The following is a 12,906-nucleotide window of genomic DNA, read 5'->3' as shown; positions in this document are numbered from 1 at the left end:
TGACTTATAAGCAGTTTATATAACCTAGCGCTTTCCACTTAAGTTTTCTTTTTCTTATATATTTTTTTTAAACGAAGCAAATAGGCAATAAATAATATGAGAACTAAAACTCAAATGATTAGTTAAACTCTTTCTTGGTTCGCCGGCAGTACCTAATGAAACCGAAAATGTGCAAAGTCGTCGATTTACCGACAAGAGGCTGTGACTTCCTCCGTGCCACCAAGGTAAGGTGGGTACAGACTGTAGGATAAACTAACATCTTTGTTATCCTACAATCAAATTGTCCTTCTTAACCGTCAGGAACATACCCGTTACCGTTCCGAATTTAAATATTGTATGAAAAGCGTATGAAAGCCCTTCTATTTGTTCAGTGGATGCTGTACGGGGGAAGTCAACACGTGTAGGCCCAGGAACTTTATTGCTGCGGCTTCGTTTCGCTTGAATCGTTGGGCCCCCGCACGCTTTATATATTCGGTGAACCACTCGCAGCCCTTATAGTGAGCAGGGTGATCACCACCACAATGGGCGCTGATGATTGAGCAAGCATTAAACGCCCTTTGCCCTTGCCTTTTGCAGCATGTGGCCGTGTGCCCGTTTCACATCCTGGCTTATTCGAGTAATCTGCACCATGACCACTTGCCTGCATAGCTTCTTGGTGGCAAGAGCCTCATTGTTGCTGGCCACCGGCTGCAAGTTAATGAATGAGAAAAGAATATTCAAAGGCTTCCTAACTGACTCTGCTGCTCGGATTGTGCACGTGGAGAACGATACAACTTTTGCACCGCAGGTCATCAATGAGCTCGCGGTTAAGTGTGGCGTGCTGGAGGCTGGGGCTTCTCCTCCTGTAGCTTGTATGAGTAGAACGCAATATTGTGGTCGACCAGTTTCTGTACGATACGTAGGTGAACACATTACTGGCTAGGAACAGCATAGTCCTACCCAAATTGAATTTTATGGTCAGGCTATCTAGATCCACTACTTGCGACAGTACGAGCCACACGTCGTGGATGTCGTCGATGCTATTCATGACTATGGGAGGCGGCTTCTTCCCTCCAGTGGGTGCATTGTTGTTGGTTCTTTGGTCTATATCGTTACCTTCTTGGGCTGAGTTTACCCGATCGGCCTCTGACTCGTCAGTCTGCGTATGGACACTAACTCCAGCAAGTAGGGTACTGCAGGCGTCTCTGGGGTTTTGATCACCCCTTATAGGGTAAGTAGGTGAAACTAAAATACCTCTGGCAGATATCAAAGAGGTGTATTTGTTGGCAGCAGTTGCTAAGCGGCTGGCAATTGGTGGTTATTTAGTGGGCCTGCCTCGTTCGTTCGAGACTGCCTCTTGATATTCGTTGTGGGTTCGTTGCTGATCTCAGCGCTCACTGGCATGGTGGCTCTATTGGCATTGCCGCTGGTTGGGTTCATGTCAGCACGGCAATGCAGACGACATATTCAATTTTTTGACCACCTTTTTTGCTGCTGCAGCAGAGTATACCACATGACAAAGATCTATCAAAAAATATAATTTTATAAACATGCTATAAAACAGAAGGGGTCATTTATAAAAAGAGTAAAGAGAAAAGATGCATGATGTGTTGCTCCGAGGTACTAAGCCTCAGCATGACACATTCGGTCCTACTCTTTAAATGAGAAGAAATCCAAAGCAAAAGGCAGTTAGAGAAACCTAAACAGTCAAGTTTCAACAATAAAAGGTCCTGGTGCACCGAGTCAAATGCCTTATCGGTCTAAATGACATCAGTTTGCATTCTTTTAAGGAAAGCATAATTCACTAGTAAAGTAAATTCAAGAAAATTGATCGTAGTTAAGCGATTCGTTACGAACTTATGTTGTGCACGGGAGACAAATGCTGTTCAGAAATGCTCTAGTCGAAGTAATTATAATTAAAAATTCAGGGATAGCGGACAGCTTAGCTTTATCTCTGAAATTTGTTATATCAGACATTCCACCTTTTTTGTGAAGATGAGTAATATAAGATTATTTTCAAAGAGATGGAAATATATAAAATGCAAAGGATAGTTTAAGAAGCTTTAGCAATGGATAAAGAAGGGCAGAGCCCAGGAGAGTCAGAAGATTTTAAGGAGTTTATAGCTGAAGGGAGAGAGGAATGGGAAATAATAGGGGTAATTATAGAAATAAAGGAAGTAATATTTAATGCGTAGGACATTTTGTTAGGGCGAAGAGTGGAGTAAGTTGATTGGAAAAAATCTGCAAAGACGTAGCAGCATCAGAGTCTTTGCTTGCCTTATCCATACCGAATGAAAAAGTGTATAGAAAACAAGAAGATCCACGCTTTATGTTTACATAATTATAAAACTATCTCGGATTTTGAATAAATTGACGTTTTCACCGAATAAGCTGAATCACATTGAAAATGCATAAAAAAGAAACTTGTCTTGGCTATGGAATATTTAGCAAAGTTATTTTTGATAGCCTGGGAGTCAACCAGGGCTTAGAATACAGCAAAGGATGGGACTGAATGAGGAATACAATAACCATATCGACCGTATCATAAAAGAAGTACCAATCAGTTGTATAACTACATTTATTAAGCAAGGAATAGTTTTATTTACGAAAGCAACAGCATTATTTGTTGGTCACTAATGAATAAAGAATAGGATTGCACTTGAACATTGCAACCTCCAAAGTAGGATGATATACATCCTCAGAAAAATATCAGGTAGGGGACTAGGAAACATTGGCCTTAAGGTAATCGTTGCTAAATACAAGATAAAGTATTATTTTCAAATGATTAGAAATTAAATTGATTCGAAACAACGAAATATCGTTGTGCTGAAGATACAAGGTAATTATTGGCGACGAGTAATGATCAACAGATGTTCGATAAATTAAAATCACCAAACACAATGGGAATGCCAATATGACGCACATTACGAGAACCTTGTTTATTATATGTAAGCTTGAATGTCAGAATAAGAAGGGATATAGTAGCAGGTGATATAGATACCACTTATAGGGAAAGTATCTTTAACTGAGACAATCTCAGCATCAATAGGCACAGTAAATCAAAATGGTTCAGAATTGAGCGAGGTTTTGACGGCTACTTATCCACCACCGACTCGAAAGGATCGATCATTTCTGTATACAATAAAGTTTTTCGAAACAAACTTCACAATCATATATGGGTAAATTAAGCCTTCGTTGAAGTCGATGCTGGATTCAAAAAATAAAAACAATCCATGCGCTATACATAAGGGTTCCCTCCCCTTTCAGATCCACTCACCACATGCGTGTAGTGAAATGCGAGAAAGGCGACGTAGGCATTTACGTTGGATGTGTGTCCTGGCTTTAGGTATAGAGCTTCGGAGACAGATGACTCACGACGATATAGATTCGGTCTCGCGCCGCACCTGTTATACATCATACTTCAATAGTGCCCAGAAGTCCGACAAAAGCCAAATAGCCCGAGAAGTAGAATATCTTGGTTGCCGTTCGTCAGTCAATCTGACTAACTGAGCATTTAATGGATACTTAAACGTTTGTCCGCTGGCCAAATTGGGTCTACATAATTGTAGTTGGCCTGTGTTGGGATTTGTTTCTCTCCTCAGATTTGTATGAAGTTTTGCTATAAACACAAAAATTTATTTTTTCGTGAGTTATTTCGTTGTGAGTTGTAATGGATATTTATATATTTATTTTTTATTTATTCATATTTATAAGATTAGTCGATCGCGAATTGTTGTGGTTATTTATTTATTAGTATTAGTAGGATTCGTTGTCGGTAGGGAATTTGGCGTGGATATTTATTTATTTATTTACCAGGAGTTGTAAGTAGAATTTGTCGATAAGTTTAAGGATTTGTGGGCCATAGTAGAAGATATATTGGAGGGGCCTCAGTGAGTCTATTCGCGACGAATTCCGGACGGGCTTCACGGAGTTGATGAAGGGGATCATCGATAAGCTCAGGCCATAAAGCCATAACGGAGGGCCCAACATTGCGCAGGTGCCACTGCAACCCATTGAAGGACCGCGAAGGCTCCTAGCAGAATGTTTTCACCGCTGGTGCTGCCGAAACCCCAGAGGCAGCGCGCGCGTGCAGCAGAGTATTCATCCAGCAGCCCAGTCTTCATTGCGGATACTCAGGCATGGAACTGGCGCATTTCCAATGAACGTAACTTCCGGGTGGAAGTCGGGAGAGTGGTTGTCTTCCAGCTGGAGGAAGCGTATGTCGTCGTACGGGGAAAGGTCTTACTTGAAACATCAAGTTCGACGGCGAGGACGCCATGAATTCCGCCGAGGACTTTGTGTTCAGATTAGAGTTCCTGCATTTTGACCATTATTTTGACCTGCTCTTAAATTACTCACCGTAGACGACCTGCGCCAAGAGTGCATAGAGGTGGAAAGGCATATTGGTCGCAAGGGCTTAATGGTATATGAGCAACCGTTGCGCTCTCCGCAAGGAGCGAAGCCAAAGAAGAGGTCTCACTACCCCCGCCACGAGACCTGGTAGAGGCCTTTGTGAAAGGCAGACCCCTTTCACGGCTAGTCTGCTGGAGCTGTAGACAGTTTTATCACGTTTTCAGAATCTGCCTGTCCAGAGAGCGGAAGATCTTCTGCCACAGATGCGGGAGCCGGACACTCTGTGCACACAGGGCGAAAACTGTCCGGGAAACTCCAGAGGAAGCGAGGCTTACCATATGAAGAACGTGTTTGGGCACACATGCCGTCCCGAAATAGGATTTTTGGTGGGCGACATGTGGAAAGAACATCGCTGGCCACCCGATGAGCGGTGAAAGCTCGGGTGCGGTTTTGCAGAGGCAGGATATCGAAACTCCAGGTCATCGAAGCTGTAAGATGAGACATGGAGGAGATTATATATCTACGTGTAATAGAAAATGTGGTCGTCGCTGGGAACATTATGAAAGGGGTGGATCTGTCATTCTGCTGGGAAGAGGAGTTAGTGGATGAATTGGGATGGGCAGCCATAGGCGTGAATGGGAAAGACAATGGCGGGTGCAGTCGACCAATTTTAGGCCACGTCGTTTTACCTGTTAAATACAGTAGTAGAGCTGAAGAAATCGTATTTTACATGTTCCCCTACCTGCAGCAAGAACAATACATAGGTATCGATTTCTGGAAAGTTTTTGAGATCGCTCCAGAACTGCTCGGTCCGTCCAGCAAAACCGAAGTGCTTCCGAAGACATTTGAGCTTACAGCAGCCAACCCATTACCGAGACGACGACGATGGCGTAACTCATTTGGAAATGGGCTTTATCTGGTATCACCAGCGTAGACAGATATCTCGTGGAGGGAGGTAGACAAGTTGCCGCAATTAGGCATAGTCGAGGAAAATGACAGCCCCCCATAAGAAGCAGCCGTGTATCGAGGACATATATACGCGCATCGGCGAGACGCACTTTATATCTAGCGTCGACCTGAAGTTTGCATTTTGGCAGATCGAGATGTAGGAGAAGAGCAGAATAGCATATACGCCGCTTACATTACCTAGCGACCACTGTATAAATTCCGCTACATGTCGTTCGGACTCTGCAACGACTCTGCGACTCTGCTCACGGACAAGGGGATCCCGGCAACCTTTAGATCCAAATTATTCGTGTACTTGGATGATTTGCTGATCATTTCGGCAGATTTTCAGACGAACATGAAATATCTGACATTAGTGGCTTGAAAAAAGTCATGTTCTGTTTTTGCAACTTAAATTATTCAATTATTCATCATAGGCGGCGAGACATTGCGCATGGATCCGCAAGTTCGATTATTATAAATTCGACTGGTTGATTCTTCGACAAATAGCTTGCGGAAAGATTCGCCATTGGTGGTGATTTTTGGAATTCCTGTAGTGCGCTGTTGATGGAACAATGATTTTTAAAAGTCATTCTCTTATCAAAATATACTCTGAGTATCCTAAGAGCCTTACATTTATTAGGTGAAAGAGTTGCACTAGCCCCCAATTATAAATTACATTAAGTATATTAGTAAGGATTATATTAAGCTTAACTAGATCTTTAATTTACTGAAGATCAGGGCATCATCTGCGTACATCATAATCTTGATTGTCTTAGATATCAAAACAATTATGTGTTAAACAAAAATTACAGATAGTGGCTATCCTTGAGGAATGCAGTTGTGCAAGTTATGGTAGTTGGATAGCCCGTTGATAATCCGAGCCCGAAACGAACGTCGGGTCATAATAGCGTTCACTATATTGAGGATTTTCATACCCACCCCCCCCTTTTCCGTGCTGTTAAAGAGCTGAATGGACTACCCCGCGATTAAATGCTTTTTAGAAAGAATCCGCCAATGAGGTGACATGATTTTTGGTCGAAAGAGCATCTGACTAATAATGCTGCAAGTGTAGGAGGGAGTCCATCATGATGTGCTTGGGTTTGAATAATACTTGATTGAGCTTGAGAACTAATTTTTGGTAATATACCTCAAGAGTCTGCGAGCTATAATTTTTTCGAAAGTTTTTGTCAATCATGAAAGTAACAAAACAGTTCGATAACTGGAAGACTTTCGAATAGGGACTACAATGGCTGATTTCCACAAATGTGGATATCTACCTACCCCATGGAAGCAATTATGTATTCTTAAAGCTTTGCCTTGCGATCATGACCAACTGTTTTAGCCTTGGTTTTTTTTAGAGCAGTTACACGTTCTTGTTCTGTTAAGTCGCATTGGAGTAAACATATTCAAGTATATCCATTATCAAAGCTACTGTTCTTGGAATACTCAGACCAACTTTTGGCGAATTCGTTGGACATATTAAAAGAGTAGGTTATATTCGCCGCCCTAAATCTAAGTGACACTAAGCACCATGAGCACCGGCCACCATGAAGCGGTTGGGGGCTTCATTAAACGGATAGCCAAGCTAACTTGTGGATCGTTCTTTTAAATTTTCTGCCACTGGCCGTCCTTATTTCTGTCTTCACCTGCGTGCACCGCCGTCACTATGCCGGTGACGCGAACACCATCATGGAGTCCGAGCATCTACTCCTTTGACCATCGCCGCCAAAACTGTTGCTTGAGCAACAACACAGCTCGCTACCGATTCAAGCAGGTGAGACCCTGCTATTTCGGGGTCCTCTCTGCCGGCAGAGCTCTCAATGGGCCTCCCATCAGTAGTTGGCTGGCGTTAGAGCCTCACCATTGCTTGGGTCCTCGCTTATTGTTCCCAGGGACCTGGAATTGAGCGGCTTCCACTGCGACAAGAGTCGTCTGCAGCTCTTCGGCCGTTAGAGTCCGTAGGAGTAGGTGCTTTGCAGACTCAAAAGTCGACGCCACAGATAGAAAATGAGCGGATCGCTAGGAAGCGATCTGCTGGTAAATTTCCCATAATTTGTGTGAGCAGACGAGGTTTGCATTTAAAGCAACGGATGCATGATCTCACTGTCTGACGACAGACCTCTTGAGCGTTAATTAGCCAAAGTCGCTCACGAGTACTCTTGGCCCAGCATGACAATTCTTCAAATGCAGGTATCTAATAAAGCTTCTAGCGAATTGCGCTCTTTTATTCAGAAGTAGCGTAAACTACTCGCACCAACAAAAAAGAGCACCAAGATCTATTATACTCACGTATAAATGGATTGAGTCGCTGCAGGCTATAACCCATGGGCGTGCCCTTTCGAACTCTACCTATGTAATGTTTTGAATTGAACTCGTTTGATGACTTCCTCTATTTTCTCGAAAGCTTCTTTACTTTCCACCGCCGTAGGGATACTCTCAAATTGTAATGCTGGATTTTCACATTTGTGAATAAAGCGGAACACACAAGCAAAAACTCTCCGCAGCCTGGCATGCGATAATAGTTTCCAAGATATCTGGTTGGTCTACCATAGCTGCTAGTCCAACAGCTGTTTTGCGTACTTCTAGGGTACGCATCTCATCTGTCATCAGATGTTGGTTAACTGGTCAAAATTCATCGCAGCCTCTGGAAACGATATCTGCTGGGTTTTGCTTTTTGGGTATATGGCACCATTCCGCTTTCTCTGTCCATTCTTGGTTTTCAGCCACTCGATTCGACACAAATGTTGCCAAAGACGAAGGATGTGACCGAATCCAATGATGCGTGACTTCAGAATCAGATCAAAGAACCGTCCGTTCAATCGGTAATCTGATGAGATTTTTGATTCGATGACAAGGATCTGCGAGAAGTGCGCCACGCACAACTCAAGTCGAGGAAGAGTCTTCGTCTTAAAGGGGGCTACTTTAGATTTAGATATCAACAACAAAACACGTGTGCCATACGCTCTTATTAAAGCGTCGGCGAAACCATGTATCTCGATCGGTGAAGTTGGCACTGTAAACACATATCAAGGCATCTTTATTCGTTGCAACTGAATCAAAGTAGATTTCAGTTGCTGCCACGAGTTATCCAAACGCTGAGGGACGGATTCATCCCAGTCTAACTTCTGAAGCCAGAGCTCTTGGAGTAGAATTTTTGCCTTGGTTATCAGAGGTCTTAACAGGCCAAGCGGGTCAAATAGCCGCGATGACACCGAGAGAATGTTCCGTTTTGTCGTTTTGAGGCCCACGAATGAATCGTCTAGCTTGAATTGAAAGGCATCTTCACTCGGCAACCACAACACGCCAAGTGTTTTGGTTGTGTCAGGCTCTGAGATCACTAACGGCTTGGCTGCGTTTGTTTCGGAGATCTCTGGAGAGTTCGAAAACCTATTAGTTAGTTCGAAACCTGCACTTAGAAGTATTTCCGACACTTCAGACTTAATTATCTGAAGGTCCGACCGTGCTCTGTGCTTTATGGTCTTAAAACACACTAACTAACACACGGAATGAAGTAGTGTGGAGCACTTGGAATCTATTTCAGACATGTGACCTAACGTTAAATATTCCTCCATAAATTCCAAGTACATATGCTTAAGCTTAAGGATCTCGAGACAAGCGTCTTTCAAGCAACAATAAAACGACACTTGGCTTCCTTTAAGGAGTTACCTAGCTGATGGGGATCTGATTTAAATGGCAGCGTTACTTTAAATCGACCTGACGGCAATATTTCCAAATTAACAAGAAAGTTGCTCTCACTTAACTGCTGTTCAACTGATCGGACTTTTTTGGCTGAATAATAACAATAAACAAAATTTCTCCAACGTTATTTCTATCGATGTATGAGACTCTTCTTGGCAACTCAGATTGACAGCATGAGTCTTCTCATTGACGGCGTGTAACGCCCTGAGACAATCCAGCTAACAAGTTTCATTTGCAGAATTGGACAATTTGCACCTTATTTGATCTGACCGACAGACAGATGTTCAAAGAACGACTCAGCTCCGAGACCAAAATGGTCTTCAAAATCCACACATCTAACGAGAACTCGCTGTAATTGACTCGCGACTTCACCACTGTATGAATATTCTTTCCTACTTGAGTGTTGCATTGAGCAATCCGAAGTAAGCTGGTACTAGCCTCTCTACGCAGCTGCCATCGTTGTGCTAGCTCGTCTGTTACAAAATTAATTTGTGAACCAGAATCGAGTAAAGTCCTGGCCAAAACGAACTCGCCACTTCTCGTTTTAACGCTAACGACTGCTAAAGCTAGGCTTACACTATCAGACACATTCGCATGCATAGCATGTGAAGTCGATGGTTGATCCAGTGCGGAGTCAAGGGGGGTAACGCTCGGATGTTAGAAATGACAGAGTATATATGTAGCAGTGTGTTATGAGAACTACTGCATACTCTGCACTTGTTAGCCTGATAATGCGGCATATGCTGAGCAATTCAGTATCGAATGTCCTTCGGGACCGCAATATAAACTTTTGGGGGTCACCTGATCGTTTCTTACACTATCCACAGATCACGAAAACAAACCTAGATTTTGTTATTCGGAAACATCCTTTGACTCTGGCTTAGAGCCATCGAACGTAGCTTTGGCTTCGATTCTATATAAAGGCCCTACTGAATCTATCTTTATGTGACAGCGCCACAAAAAAATGACAAGCACCCGGTGTGCACTGCGCGAAAGCATATGTCTTAACCAAGCGATAAACTGAAATAAAACAAATATGGCACACTCTTAATTTTGTTAACTAGGGGCAGTGGTCTCTGGCCGTTGTTTACCGCGACCCTTCTTCCCTACACCCTTCCAACCATGGTCTCCTAAATTGCTGTTGATTGACGACCCCAATAGCGATATGGCATTCTTTTCTATTTACGCTCCCATGCCAACGGAATTAAATCACAATTTAACAAATTCATTACTTTTTAAATAGATCTTTAATAAATTTACGGGGGTATTTGTGATTATATCAACGTTCATCTTTTGTTATGTTGAGTTTTCTTATTTTCAATTTTTAATTACTGAAGTTCATAATTATTCCGATTTAATAACAGGCCAACTTATGTTATTATTACCCCCAATAGCGATATGGCATTCTTTTCTATTTACGCTCCCATGCCAACGGAATTAAATCACAATTTAACAAATTCATTACTTTTTAAATAGATCTTTAATAAATTTACGGGGGTATTTGTGATTATATCAACGTTCATCTTTTGTTATGTTGAGTTTTCTTATTTTCAATTTTTAATTACTGAAGTTCATAATTATTCCGATTTAATAACAGGCCAACTTATGTTATTATTAATTATTATTAAAAGTTAACTTTCTTTTAACTCGTCTCATTTTTTAATTCTTCAGGAAATTAAAAATACAGTAACCGAATACAGTAACCGAAGCAGGAGCAAAATATATTAGGCTCGCTTAGCCGCACCTGCAAAAATTTTGCATATCTTTATGCATGCTTTTGTATATATGTCATATTATGACCGTCCATATGACGGAGAACTGTCTCCGCACTTTTTTTTTAATTAAAAAACAAATAAGAGGCTCTAGTCGGGAGCTTCCGACTAGGGAATACCATGCACCCTCTTCGGTCAACACCAAATTCAGCTCGCGTTACACGCTCGTTTGCTTCAGAATTAATAAAAATAAATTTAAAAAAAAAAAGTATTTCCTCGATTAGTCTCGAACTCGTATCAGACCACAAACGCCTCTACTTAACAGCGACACCACGAACTGAGTCTTAATGAGAAAAAAACGGATTAAAATAGCAGCAGAAAAAACAATACAATCGCAATTGCCATGCTGTTGATAGAATTCAATAAAGACGCGTATGAATGTGTGTGTGTACATGTATACAGAAATTCTTGCAATCCGCGCTTACTGCCCCAAACTCGAGGCCAGCCAAAACATGTTTTATATAATAACTTCTTTGTTTCTTAACCGACCTTGATGAATTTTAAGAAGCGCTTATTGTGCTATAGAATTTTTGAATATTCTTAAAAAGACAATTGCATTAAAATTGTGCTTTAAATTGGTAGGCAATAGAAATTGGTGTTTTTAATTGATTTATAGCTATATGCTGATAGCGGGGTGATGGCAATAGCTATAAAAATAAAGATTCTTGATATATTTATACTATTCTAGAAGCTACATGTCAAGTTTGGTGACCCTTACTCTTATTATTTACTAAAATTTCTCAAAAAACTGGATTTCGATATAGATTCTTATCGATTAATTGGAAACGGGGCAGGTAATAGATTATCGGAAACAAACTGCGCAAGCACTAGGCGGACCTACGTCCCAAATTTTAAGTCTCTAGCTTTTATAGGCTCGGACGGACGGACGGACACGACTATCGATGCTGTTCCAGAATATATATACTTTCTGACTGTAACATACATTTGCACAAATACATTATATCCTTTTTACCCATTTTCAATTAGTTTAGGGTATAATAATTAGTGGTACCAGAATTCTCTGAAATACCGATGAAGCACTCCATTGTTCTCATATGTTTTATTTAGTTTATTTAGATATCTTGACCAAACTCGGCCTTTATTAGTTTTCCTATGCTTCTTATATATATATAAAATCCTATTAAGGTCGGACTACTGTATCATATAGCTGCCATAGGAACGATCGGTCGAAAACTAAGTTGTTGTTTGGAACATTTTTTTGTTTTTCACGATATCTTAATCAAAGTTGGCATTTATTAGTTTTACATGCTCCTCATATATATGCCAAATCCTGTCAACATCGGACTACTAAAAAAAATATAAAGCAGACATAGGAACTATCGGTCTAAAACTAAGTGGTTGTATGGAAAATTATTTGTTTTTCAAGATATCTTGACTAATCTCGGCATGTATTAGTTTTACTATGTTCCTCATATATATGCAAAATCCTATCAACATCGGACCACTATGTCATATAGCTGCCATAGGAACGATCTGTCGAAAATTAGGGTGATGTATGGAAAATTTTGTTGTTTATCAATATATCTTAACCATTCTCGCCATTAATTATTTTCCCTGTGCTTCTTAGATACGGGCAAAGTACTATGAGCATTATAAAAAGGTTGGGTCTGTGAGGGTATTAAAGCTTCGGCGTGCCGAAGATCGCCTTCTTTCTCGTTTTAATAATTATATGGCTTTGTGGCCACCATCACTATTGTTTTTTCTGTCTCTGCCTTTCCAAGACAACCTTCGGTTGAGCAAACGCAACCGCTTCCGTTCTCGCACGAAAGCTGTCTAATGCCCAGATTGTGAGATGGACTGGCCAATGGTACTGTTACTCTTGTTCGCCTGCACAGAGTTAGCTTTGCTTGGCCGGGGACTCAATAAATTGATTGCAGCTGGGGCGGAATAAAACAAATATTTTTATTACATATGGCCTTAGATGGGTATATATTGTGCAGATTGGTTTCCTCTCTTCTTGGGCCGTGACAAATTCGTAAGTTGGGAGTAATCGTTGGAGCTGGACCCATCTGCTCTGAAAGATCGCTGAAACGGAAAGACAGAACTCAGGAAATGCAATTTTTATTTGGGGGACCCGAGGCGAACTTAAGTGCCGTTTTGAAATTTGTCACTGAGACAGCGAGTGAATTTATGT

The sequence above is a fragment of the Drosophila montana genome, unplaced genomic scaffold (genome assembly GCF_035044405.1).
Source record: "Drosophila montana isolate Dmon_TW-CO22-7 unplaced genomic scaffold, ASM3504440v1 contig_3517_1, whole genome shotgun sequence".
NCBI classification, from domain to species: Eukaryota; Metazoa; Arthropoda; class Insecta; order Diptera; family Drosophilidae; genus Drosophila; species Drosophila montana.
The sequence above is the reverse complement of the archived record's forward strand: the minus strand, read 5'-3'. Positions refer to the sequence as shown.